General features: G+C 45.1%; 1 pseudogene across 1 annotated transcript in view; it reads right to left on the minus strand.

The window, feature by feature from the left end:
- The window catches only part of LOC147092660 (uncharacterized), a 59,059-nt pseudogene that overhangs the window by 14,663 nt on the left and 31,664 nt on the right, over positions 1-12,732 (minus strand). The window contains exons 2-4 of the transcript XR_015075059.1: positions 7,449-7,544; positions 5,492-5,587; positions 3,403-3,569 (exon numbers count right to left, since the gene is read on the minus strand). The product of XR_015075059.1 is annotated as an uncharacterized LOC147092660 (transcript). The remainder of the gene's footprint in view (positions 1-3,402; positions 3,570-5,491; positions 5,588-7,448; positions 7,545-12,732) is intronic.

The raw sequence follows: 12,732 nt of genomic DNA on the forward strand, positions 1-12,732 counted from the left end.
AAGGTACTCCCACAATGCTGTTAGGGAGGGAATTCCAGGATTTTGACCCAGCGACGATGAAGGAACAGCGATATATTACCATGTCAGGATGGTGCGTGACTTGGAGGGGAACTTGGAGGTGATGGTGTTCCCATGTGCCTGCTGCTCTTGTCCTTCTAGGTGGAGGAGGTCACGGGTTTGGGAGTTGCTGCAATGCATCTTGTAGATGGTACACACTGCAGTCACGGTACGCCATGTGTTATAGAGGGAATTTGAAAATATGGGCTCATGCCACTAGAGTTGAGAAGATTAAGTGAGGAGTTGATGGAAGTCTTCAAGGTTCTGAACAGACATGATGAAATAAATAGCCCTGAAATTAGTGTCTCTGGATTCCATTTGAAAGGACTCGCAACTTTTGGAGCCGGAACTTGTGATCCGTCAATTTACACCTTGACAGATCATCTGAAGCGCCTGTAAAATGAGCATTGCTGGCACAGAGTAGGGCTATTTGCCCAGCAATTGCCCACGCAACTCTTATGGCTGCTAAAAGCAGGTGCAGGGTCTGCTTGCATTGGCATAATGGTTTATATAAGGCTTAAATAAAATATTTAATAATCCAAAATTATGCACATACACATCAAATGAGTTCATGCAAATATTGGCCTGGATGAAGATGCTTAAAATTATTCATCAAAAAATTACATTTTTATTGAAGGATCTTTTGAATAAAATTGCAGTTCAGTACATTTATAATTATTCGCATTCTGTATATTTCTAATTATTTGGGGAATACATTGCATTTCATTAGGGGATTCCCTTCATAAGTGATTGCATTTGTCATTGGAGGACCAGGCGCACAAGATCCCAGGGATGTTTCCAAACCACCTGTGTCACTGGGATATGTGGGCCCTTACGCTGCCTCCGCCTGGAGGCCCAAGACTGGAACTCTTCAAAGCCTGGCCCTCAGCATGTACTTTCTGAATTAATCTGTGGGTTGGAGTTGCACTCCCGAGCTACGCCTCCAACCATAGATTGTTTCCACTGTTTGTTCAGAGGGGACAAATGTAGGATAATTCGAAGTATTTCGGGTAAGGTTAGATACATTTATTTACGTATATTGTGGTTAGAATGCATAATTTCATCCAACAACCTGTTGCAGAAGCACTCGATAAATTATTATAAAAGAAAGTTCTATTATTTTTGACAAATTGAATTGATAGTGTTTCAGAAGTGAACAGGAAACTGGAAAGTTGGAAATAGCTTATGTTGGATATAAATAGTAATAGCTAGTGAGCAGGAGATTGGGATTAGACAGGGTGGGATATTAACGGTAATGGGTAGAGAGCAGGAGGTTGGGATTAGGCGAGGTGGGATATTAACGGTAATGGGTAGAGAGCAGGAGGTTGGGATTAGACTGGGACGGATATTAACGGTAATGGGTAGTGAGCAGGAGGTTGGGATTAGACTGGGACGGATATTAATGGTGATGGGTAGTGAGCAGGAGGATGGGATTAGATTGGTGGGATATTAACGGTAATGGGTAGTGAGCAGAAGGTTGGGATTAGACTAGGTGGGATATTAACGGTAATGGGTAGTGAGCAGGAGGTTGAGATTAGACTGGGACGGATATTAACAGTAATGGGTACTGAGCAGGATGTTGGGATTAGACTGGGACGGATATTAACGGTAATGGGTAGTGAGCAGGAGGTTGGGATTAGACTGGGACGGATATTAACGGTAATGGGTAGTGAGCAGGATGTTGGGATTAGACTGGGACGGATATTAACGGTAATGGGTAGTGAGCAGGATGTTGGGATTAGACTGGGACGGATATTAACGGTAATGGGTAGTGAGCAGGAGGTTGGGATTAGACGAGGTGGGATATTAACAGTAATGGGTAGTGAGCAGGCGGTTGGGATTAGACTGGGATGGATATTAATGGTAATGGGTAGTGAGCAGGAGGTTGGGATTAGATTGGTGGGATATTAACGGTAATGGGTAGTGAGCAGGAGGTTGGGATTAGACGAGGTGGGATATTAACGGTAATGGGTAGTGAGCAGGAGATTGGGATTAGACTGGGACGGATATTAACGGTAATGTGTAGTGAGCAGGTTGGGATTAGACTCGGTGACTGAGGAGAAAACAACTTTGCACAACATCGAGAAGGGAGCGATCTGATTTTTCCATCCACAGTTATTTCTGGGTTGTTTTCCCCGAGTCTTATGCGTTTTCATCATTTGAGCTCCTGTGTTTTTTTAAATAACCTTTGTTTTACCCACAAGGGATGTTTTTTGTGTCCTCTAACCTTACCCCGAGTTAATATTAAGTAGTTCCTGGTCACTTAGTTCATTGCCTTCCCTCTAACTCATGTCTATTGTCTCAGATCTCCACTTTTCCCAGTCCCAATAAAACGGTTGCCCTTTTACTTTCCATCCACTCATGAGTTATACCCAAACCGTTCCCCTGTCCTTTGTACAGATACTGATGGATCCGCTGGGTATTTTCACCTATTTGTATCATTGTTTCAGATTCACAATATTTGCAGTTTCATCCATTTCTTCAGTTTTATATTTCTATATAACATTATATGATTGTAAGATTTGTTGTTTCAACTATTCTCAGTGGCAGTGAATAAATTAAATGCAAGTTGGCGTTTATTAACATTTTTGAGCCGAAATAGTGAGATAATCCTGCTACTTTATAAATCATTGGTGTGACCACACTTAGAATACCATGGACAGTACAAAAATTTTATCGCAGCTATTGAAGAGTGCAACTAGATTGATTGGGACGGTGGAGGGGTTGGATTAGGACGGTGGAGGGGTTGGATTAGAAGGAATTATTGTGTAAATTGGGCATGTTCTCACTGGAAAAGAGAAGTTTGAGAGTTGATATGATTGCTGTTTCACTTAGTCCAATATAGTAGAAACAGGGGACACAGCCTGCGCTTGAAGGAGGGTAAATTCAAAACTACTCCACAGAAACAATATTTCAGTGAGCGAGTGGTCAATCTGGGGAACAGGCTCCCTCGGGAGATGGCAGAAACAGTATTGATTCTTTAAAAGGCAAATTTATTTCAGAAAATCACATTTTGGGGTGCAGTATATGAGTAATTTGAGATATGACGTGGTAAGTGTAGCATGCTTGAGGGGAACAGGTGACTTTTGACCTCTGCTCCCAGAGCACTCCAACTCGGAGGTTTTCCTCACCTCATGTTCGAGTCTGATGTAGACTAATTGTTAAGAGATCGATTAGTCAACAACTGCATTATCATTGTACCATTTTACTACCACGATGTTAGGAGGGGAATTACACAGACCTCGGTCTTTTCTCATCTGTCAATTCCTTTGTTCCTATGTTAGGATATTCTGTTAGTTCTGTGATGTTAAAATAATCTAAAGTCATTGTGTCCCTCCCACTTACGCGATACTCTTGTCCACTGAAATGGTCCTCACCTGTTAACCAGAGACCGAGTCCCTCCACACCCTCTTCAATCGCCTGTTCCAGTCTGTCCCGGCAGAATTTCATCCACCGGAACAGCTGGTAATCGTCGCAATTTGTCAAGAACTTATTGTTTGTCGAGTTCGGATCTGTGAACACAAAGAAGCACATTAACAAACACCTTCTGAAAACCCACATACATCGCATGTGTTTCATTCCATCGATTTATATGGCCAATATTAAAAACAGCGTGAAAATTTGTCAAACACGACTTGCCTACAAATTATCGGTACAGCCACCCCGATCATCCCCGGTATCTGTAAATGTTCACTAATTCGACCTTCAAATACAGATTCCAGGAGTTTGCTCACAACACGTTCCTCCCTCTCTACCTCATCTCCACTGCTCGATAGCCTGCAAAACCCACCACAAAATGTGCTGTTACCCTTCCTATTCCTTAACTGTATAAATATCGGTTCTATCTTAACATAACTCCAGGGAACATCCTTGTGTTCCAGGGCGGACTTGGAACCCTCGAGTAATACTGGCATCCACAAATATTGTTTCACTCTCCTCAAAATGTTATAAATCAGGATCGTTCCGCTCCGAGTCCCGTTCAAACCTAAGTCATGTCTCATAGTTAGTAGATCACAGCACCCAGGAGGACAAAGGCAGAAGGTGTATTGGAATACCATTGGCTCCCATTTCTCCTCCAAGTCATACACCGATCTGACTTGGACATATATCGCCGTTCGTCATCATCGCTGGGTCAACATCACGGCAAACCCTACCCAAGTGTTCCTGTTTCAACAGTTTTATTAATTCCGGATATTTCTCACCCTCCAGTCATATCAGCTGATACCTTCCCACTGCTCCATTCACCCATTCCCAGAATGTCAGCTGTGACTCAATGGGTAGCACACTCGCCTCCTGGGACTTGAGCATATAAACCTAGGCTGACACTCAGTGCAGTATTGAAGGAGTGCTGCACTGTCGGAGGTGCCGTCTTTTGGATAAGACGTTAAACCGAGGCCCCGTCTGCTCTCAGGTGGATGTGAAAAATACCATGGCACTATTTCGAAGAAGAGCAGGGGAGTTATCCCCAGTGTCCGGGCCAATAATTATCCCTCAATCAACATCACTAAAATAGATTAGCTGTTCATTATCACATTGCTTTTTGTGGGATCTTGCTGTGCGCAAATTGCCTGCCGCGTTTCCCATATTACAAGCGACTCCACTTCAAAAAGTACTTCACTGGCTGTAAAGCGCATTGAGATGTCCAGTGGTCGTGAAAGGTGCTATATAAATGCAATTCATTCTATCATTCTGGAAAATCATTTTTGTTGGTCAGTTCAGGTCTCAGCCATCCCTTCGCTTCTCCCTGAATTCACTCTAGTGCCCCAAGAACGTGAACGCTCCCCTCCTGCAGCTGCACATTGAACTGCCTCATATTTTCCTCCATAAGCAGCCCAGTGCAAAACAATCCGGAAATCACCACCGAGGCCTTGATTATTATTCCAGAGCCTCAGTCTTAATAGTCGCTCTATAAACGCATTTCTATCCGTGTTACTGAATCCGACCATGGCTATTTTCTGCTCTCCTTTCCTTCCCAGAGATGGCCCCACATGTTCCAGGTTCTTGTTCCCTCTGGCACCAGGGGGAACTTACCATTCGAGACCTGCTCAGGGCTGTGGAAGAGCCTGTCTATTACGCTGACTATAGAATCTCCCACCATTATCGTTCTCCTATTCTTGTGTCCCTCCTGCCTCTCACTCGCGCTCCACTCAGGGTCCTATTGCTCTCTGGTGTCACTGCTACTCAGGAAGACCCTCCTCTGAATCACTGTCTCTATCCACCTTACAGTCCCCAATACCAGGTACCTATTGGACATTTCCAGTACTCGGGGCTCCCTCCACCTGTGCCTGCGATGCCCCTCCAGATGGTCACTCACTTTCCTCTTTCTACTCAGCCCCTGTCCTGTTCCCTCGACCTGTGAGCTGCAGGTTCATGCACAAGATCGGGACGTTTTATCAGGTCAGAAATTATATTTTAAAATATTTTGGGAACCTACTAGTGTCCATTCTCATTCTTTTTGAAGATGTTGGATCTTCTCCTCTGTTTGGACCTTCAGCCATGGTGGTGACAGGCATTCCCAGGCTCTGATGCTCTGTAATAAATATAATATTAATGGGAGGGTTAGATGGAAACAATAATCTCTGGTTACCAGGTTAATCCTCTCTCCACATTATAACAGAAACATCACTTGGGCTCCTTCAGTCCACCAGTATATTTTTGATATTAAACGTGGGTTGAAATGCTGTGGTCAGTCCCTCCTATCTCCTCTCTGACTTCCTAACAATCTGGGTGCCTTATTTCTGAGCCCAATGACTTCTCCACCTCAGCTATTTTACTCAGATCCACTCCTTCTCTACAGTGATCTCTAACTGTGGACCCACATCCTGCTCTAGAACATCAACATTCTCTCTTCCACCATCATTTTTAGAAAGTACAGGAAATATTTTGTATCTCCCCCAAATTGCATCCTCCACAACTAGTTTCCCCAGCAACCCCACTACCTCACCTCCACTGCTTGCTGGCCCACAAAGCCAATGAGAATTGTGCTATCTCCCTTCCTATTGCTGAACTGCGTACATATGGATTCCATCTTAGCATAGCTCCCTGGAACACCCGCATGTTCTAAACCTCTCTCGCTCTCCTCCTTCCAGATGTTCCTTAAACATTACCTCTTTGCGCAAGCCTTTGCTCACCTGTCCTAATATCACCTTATGTGACTCGGTGTCAAATTCTGATTGATAACATTCCGTGAAGCGCCTTGGGAAGTTTTACTACATTAAAGGCGCTATATAAACGCCAGTTTGTTCTTGTTGTTGTTCTTGAGCTGTCATAGAATACTTTATTGATACTGGAGCCCAAACATTTTTTGCTCTTCCCTCAAAATGTTATCACCAGGAACATTTCCATCTAAATCCTGTGAAAACCAAGGCCCTGTCTTATAGATATTAGATCACATCCCTCATGCTTCTAAATGTTTGGAATGATTTGTACACTCACATACACAACACTCAATACTAGCTCCGACATTTGGAAACTTGACTTGTCCCCGGTTCTCTTTTAAAAAAAAAAATCCTCCTTCCTTTTTCTTGCCAATAACTTTTCACTATTTCTTCAACCTTCTGCTTCAGCTCGAACATTTTTATTAATTCCACTCTCTAGTCTCAGTTCGGGGTATTTCCCACTCTCCAGTCACATCCCGATACCCTCCCACTGCTCCATTCACCGCCGTCCCCTCCCTTCCAACTGAAATCACTCTAGCTCCCCAAGAACGTGAGCCCTTCCCTCCTGCTCCAGCCCTGCAGCTGCAAATTGACCTGCCTCATATTTCACTCCTTAAGCAGATCAGTGCAAAACAATCCGGAGATCAACAGCTTGAGGCCTGATTTCTTAGTTTAGTGCCTAAGTGTTAATAGTCCCTCTATAAACGTTTTTTTATCTGTGTTACTGGCTATGACTATGGGTAATTTCTGCTCTCCTTTCCTTCAGACAGATGGTCCCATCCGTTCCAGGATGTTCTCCTCTCTGGCACCAGGGAGGCAACTAACCATTCGGGACATGCTCAGGGCTGCAGAACAGGTTGTTTATTCCCCCCGACTATACAATCTGCCACGACTATCGCTCTCCTATTCCTGTGCCCCACCTGCCCCTCACGGTCGCCCCGCTGGGTGACCTCCTGCTCCCTGGTAACACACTGTTGCTCAGGAAGACCCTCCTCTGAGTTACTGTCTCTGTCCACCTTACAGTCCCCAATACCAAGCTTCTATTGGACATTTCCTGTACTCAGGGGCTCCCTCCATCTGTGACTGCGGTGTCCCGCTAGGTGGTCTCTCACTTCCCTCTTTGTACTCAGTCGCTGTCCTGTTCCCTCTTCCTGTGAGAGCTGCAGGTTCATGCACGAGAGCTGGACCTTTTGTCAGGACAGAAATTGTATTTAAAGTATTTTGTGAACCTACCTGTGTCCATTATCATTCTTTTTGAAGATGTTGGATCTTCTCCCCTGTTTGGACCTTCAGCCATGGTGGTGACAGGCGTTCCCAGATTCTGATGCTCTGTAATAAATATAATATTAACAGGAGGGTTAGACAGAAAAATTGAAATGAGACGGAGAACGTTGCCTTGTTAATCATGATATCAAATCCCTCCTCCCCAATAAGTACAACTAACTGTTAGCTCTGGGATTTCAGAAAATACCATGAATATACAAGTGGTAAATTTGACTGCTGTTTTACAATCATAATTCTCCATTTGTGTGTGTTCCCATGCACGTGTGTCCATTGAAACTATCAATCAGCGTCCTTTCCATTCCCCGCTGTGGAAATGTAAAAGCGATTCAGTTAATTCAGTACCAGTTTGAGACTTTGTAAAATTCAGCACTTTGCTGTTTCACTAACACTGCCACTAGTGCAATAAACACACAACAGCAACAGAGGGGCAAGGAGAATGTATGAGAAATGATTAGCGATAACATAATAGGGAACACCAAAGACTTTTATAAACATATAGGGCTAAAAATTCAGTTTGGGGCGCCAAGCTCGCCTGGGCGCCGGAATTACCGTTGCGCGCGGAGCCACTTGCGCCAGCGGGATATTCAGTTTCTGCGCCCCAAATGGAACCGGGCCGCTAAACGAGGCTTCCCGCGCCCCGCTTGGGGCGCTGAAACTGAATATCGGCGCACAAAGTGCCGCAGCGCCACCCGCTGCGGCACGGCACGCTGCGGTACTGCAGGCCTTCCTCCCACTGTTAAGGGGGAGGTGCCTGCAACAGCGTGATCCCCGCTCGCAAGTGCCGGCAAATGAGCCTGGCACCAAGGAGAAGTGCCGGGCTCTCAGGAAACAGACGGCAATGCCGCTGGGGGGGGGGGGGGGGTGTAGGAGGCCGGGGACGGAGGTGCATGCAGGCGGCCGCCCCTCCACCTTAACTAGCGCCACTACCGCCACAGGTTGGCCCCTGTGTACCGGTCGCTAATAGCGGCCAGCGCGGAAGAGGCGGGCGCGACCTAATATGGCGTTCGGGGTGGTAGCGGGGCGCTGCGCACACCGATGACGTCATCGGTGGCGGCGCAGCACTACAGGCTAACGCCACCATTAGCGCCCCGCTAAATATCACGGTGGTTGTGGCCAGTGGCGATAAAGCCTCTGAGTGGCCTCTTTGGGCACAAACTGGTGGTGCAAGCAACTGAATTTCTAGGCCATAAAGCGTGAAAGAACAGTCCAAGTGATGTTGGGGCCGATTTGGGACCAAAAAGGCAATCATCTTGTGGAAGCAGAGGACATGGCTGAGGTACTAAATTAACACTTTGCATCCGTATTCACTAAAGCAGAGGATGCTGCCAATCGTACAGTAAAGGAGGAGGTGGTAGAGAAATTGGAGAGGATATAAATAGATTAGGATGATGTACTAAAACGGTTGACAGGGCTCAAAGTAGAAATGTCACCCGCTCTGCCACAACCTCCCAATCCTTGGATATGGGAAAGGTGCCAGAGGACGGGAGGGTTGCAAATGTTACTTCCTTCTTCAAAAAAAGGGGAGAGTGATAAACCAAATAACTACAGGCGACTCAGCTTAACATCGGTGTTGAGGAAACTCCTCAGGACAACATTTCTGAAACAAAATTAACTGTCACTTGGAAGAACATGAGTTAATTAGCAACAGCCAAAATTGATTTTTTTTATAAAGGCAAATCAAAAATGGCTGACTTGAATGAGCTAATCGATGAAATAGGAAAGGATTGATGAAGGTAGTGCAGTTGATGTTCAATATATGGACTTTCAGAAAGCGTTTGATAAATTACCTCATAATAGACTATTAACAAAATTGAAGCCAATGATATTAAAGGAGCAGTGGCAGCGTGGATACTAAATTGGCGAAGGGACAGAAAACAGAAAGTAGTTGTGAACCGATATTGTTCACACTGGAGGGAAGTATACAGTGGTGTCCCCAGGGGTCGGTATTAGGACCACTGCTCTTTTTGATATATTTTAGTGACCTGGACTTAGGTATACAGAGCATAATTTAAAAGTTTGTCGATGACACGAATCTCGAAAAAGTCAAACTATGAGGAGGATAGGAGAAGACTCCAGAAGGAAATAGACCGTCTGGTGAAATGGGCAGACACATGGCAGGTGAAATTTAATGTAGAGAAGTGTGAAGTGATGCACTTGGTAAGGAAGAATGCGGCAATATAAACTAAATGTTTCAATTTTAAAGGGGTTGCAGGAACAGGAAAATATGGAGAAATCTTTGAAGGTGGCAGGACAGGACGATAAGGCTTTTAGAAAAGTATATGGAAACATTGGCTTTATAAATAGATAGAGACATAGGAATATAGGTACATAGGAACAGGAGTAGACCATTCATTCGTTCCAGCTTGTTCCTCCATTCAATTTGATCATGGCTGAGCTTTATCTTAGTTGGTACTCAGCTTCGCGGGTTTGTTCAGAGGCCCAGTGTCGGGAGCAGCTGGTGAGTATTTATACTCAGTTTCCCGGGTTTTTTCAGAGGCTTACCAATCTCAGACAGGTGGCAGCGTCCCAGAGCCACGTCACGATTCAATAAGTGACGAGGGTAAGAGGAAGCAGCTGATTGGGTGAGTACGGCCAGTTGAGTATTTTTACTGCTCTATAGTTTGACAGTTAAGGTTAATAGTCTATAAGGCTTATAAGGTCTTACTTTTTGTGGTTTATAGTTTCCAAGGTCTCTGTTGTGTAGCAGGGAGTGCTAGTAAACAAGGGCCCTTGAGTAATTAATATCATTTAATTGTAGTGTAATTAGTGGTCTTTGATTTGATGTAATTTAATTTAAGTTAATTAAAGGGCAAGTCATGGCAGCACAGCTCAGCCCCGTGGCATGCTCCTCCTGTGCAATGTGGGAAATCAGGGACACTTCCTGTGTCCGACGACCATGTGTGTGGGAAGTGTATCCAGATGCAGCTGCTGGCAGACCGCCTTGCGGCGCTGGAGCTGCGAAAGGATATACACTGGAGCATTTGCGATGCTGAGGACGTCGTGGATAGCACATTTAGGGAGTTGGTCACACCACAGCTAAAGGCTGCACAGGCAGGAAGGGAATGGGTGACCACCATGCAGAGTAGTAGGCGCAGGCAGGTAGTGCAGGGGTCCCCTGTGGCCATCCCCCACTCAAACAGATATACCATTTTGGATATTGTTGGGGGAGTTGGCTTATGGAGGAAGGCAGCAACAGCCAACTTCCTGGCACCATGGGTGGATCTGCAGCACAGGACGGTAGGAGGAAAAAAGAGGAGAGCTATAGTGATAGGGGATTCTATTGTAAGGGGAATAGATAGGTGCTTCTGCGGCCGCAAACGAGACTCCAGGATGGTATGTTGCCTCCCTGGTGCAAGGGTCAAGAATGTCTCCGAGCGGCTGCAGGGCATTCTGGAGAGGGAGGGTGAACAGCCAGTTGTCGTGGTGCATATAGGTACCAATGATATAGGTAAAAAATGGGATGAGGTCCTAAAAGCAGAATATAGGGAGTTAGGTCAATTAAAAAATAGGACCTCAAAAGGTAGTAATCTCAGGATTTCTACCAGTGCCACGTGCTAGTCAGAGTAGAAATAGAAGGATATTTCAGATGAATATGTGGCTAGAGTAATGGTGCAAAGTGGAGGGATTCAAATTCCTGGGACATTGGAACCAGTTCTGGGGGAGGTGGGACCAGTACAAACTGTATGGTTTGCACCTGGGCAGGACTGGGACCGATGTCCTAGGGGGGAGTGTTTGCTAGTGCTGTTGGGGAGGGTTTAAACTAAAATGACAGGGGGTTAGGAACCTGTGCAGGGAGACAGACGTAAGGTAAGCAAGGATAGAAGCAAAAGACAGGAAGGCAGAGAAATCAAGGGTGTAAATCAAACAGGCTCACAGTAAATAATAATTCTAAAAGGACTAAGTGTTAAAAACACAAGCCTGAATGCTTTGTTACTTAATGCGAGGAGTATTCGTAATAAGGTGGATGAATTAGCTGTGCAAATAGATGTAAATGGATATGATATGGTTGGGATTACAGAGACATGGCTCCAGGGTGACCAAGGCCGGGAATTCAACATCCAGGGGTATTCAATATTCAGGAAGGACAGGCAAAAAGGAAAAGGAGGTGGGGTGGCATTGTTGGTTAAAGAGGAGATTAACACAATCGTAAGGAAGGATATTAGCTCTGATGATGTGGAATCTGTATAGGTAGAGCTGAGAAATACCAAGGGGCAGAAAAGGTTAGTGGGAGTTGTGTACAGGCCCCAAATAGTAATGCCGAGGTTGGGGATGGCATTAAATGGGAAATTAGAGACGCGTGCAATAAGGGCACAGCAGTTATCATGGGTGACTTGAATCTACATACAGATTGGGCTAAACAAATTAGTAACAATACTGTGGAGGAGGAATTCCTAGAGTGTATACGGGATGGTTTCCTGGAACAATATGTCGAGGAACCAACTAGAGATCAAGCCATCTTAGACTGGGTATTATGTAATGAGAAAGGATTGATTAGCAATGTTGTTGTGCGAGGCACCTTGGGGAGGAGCATCATGTGATAGAATTCTTCATTAAGATGGAGAGTGAAGTAGTAGTCGGAGACTAGGGTCCTGAATTTAAATAAAGGAAAGTACGATGGTATAAGGCGCGAGTTGGCTAGGATGGATTGGGGAACATTACTTAAAAGGGTTGACGGTGGATAGGCAATGGCAAACATTTAAAGATCACATGGATGAACGACAGAATTTGTTCATCCCGGTCTGGCATAAAAATAAAACAAAAACGGTGGCTCAACCGTGGCAAACAAGCAAAATTAGGGATAGCGTAAGATCCAAGGAGTGGACATATAAATTGGCCAGAAAAAGCAGCAAACCTGAGGATTGCGAGCAGTTTAGGATTCAGCAAAGGAGGACAAAGGGATTACATAAGAACATAAGAAATAGGAGCAGGAGTAGGCCAATCGGCCCCTCTAGCCTGCTCCGCCATTCAATAAGATCATGGCTGATCTGATCCTAACCTCAAATCCACTATCACAGAACCACCTCCTGAATCTAACAGAATTAGACACACGAAATAGGAGCAGGATCAGGCTACACGGCCACTGGGCCCGCTCCGCTACCCACAGGGCCATGACCGATCCGAACCTAGACGCATGTCCAAATTCCTGCCCGCTCCCCGTAACCCTTAATTCCCTTTACTTCTAGGAAACTGTCTATTTCTGTTTTAAATTTATGTAATGATGTAGCTTCTACAG

The sequence above is a fragment of the Somniosus microcephalus genome, unplaced genomic scaffold (assembly GCF_052327205.1).
Source record: "Somniosus microcephalus isolate GS21.2 unplaced genomic scaffold, FLI_Smic_1.0 unresolved_chr2, whole genome shotgun sequence".
In the NCBI taxonomy this organism is placed as follows: Eukaryota; Metazoa; Chordata; class Chondrichthyes; order Squaliformes; family Somniosidae; genus Somniosus; species Somniosus microcephalus.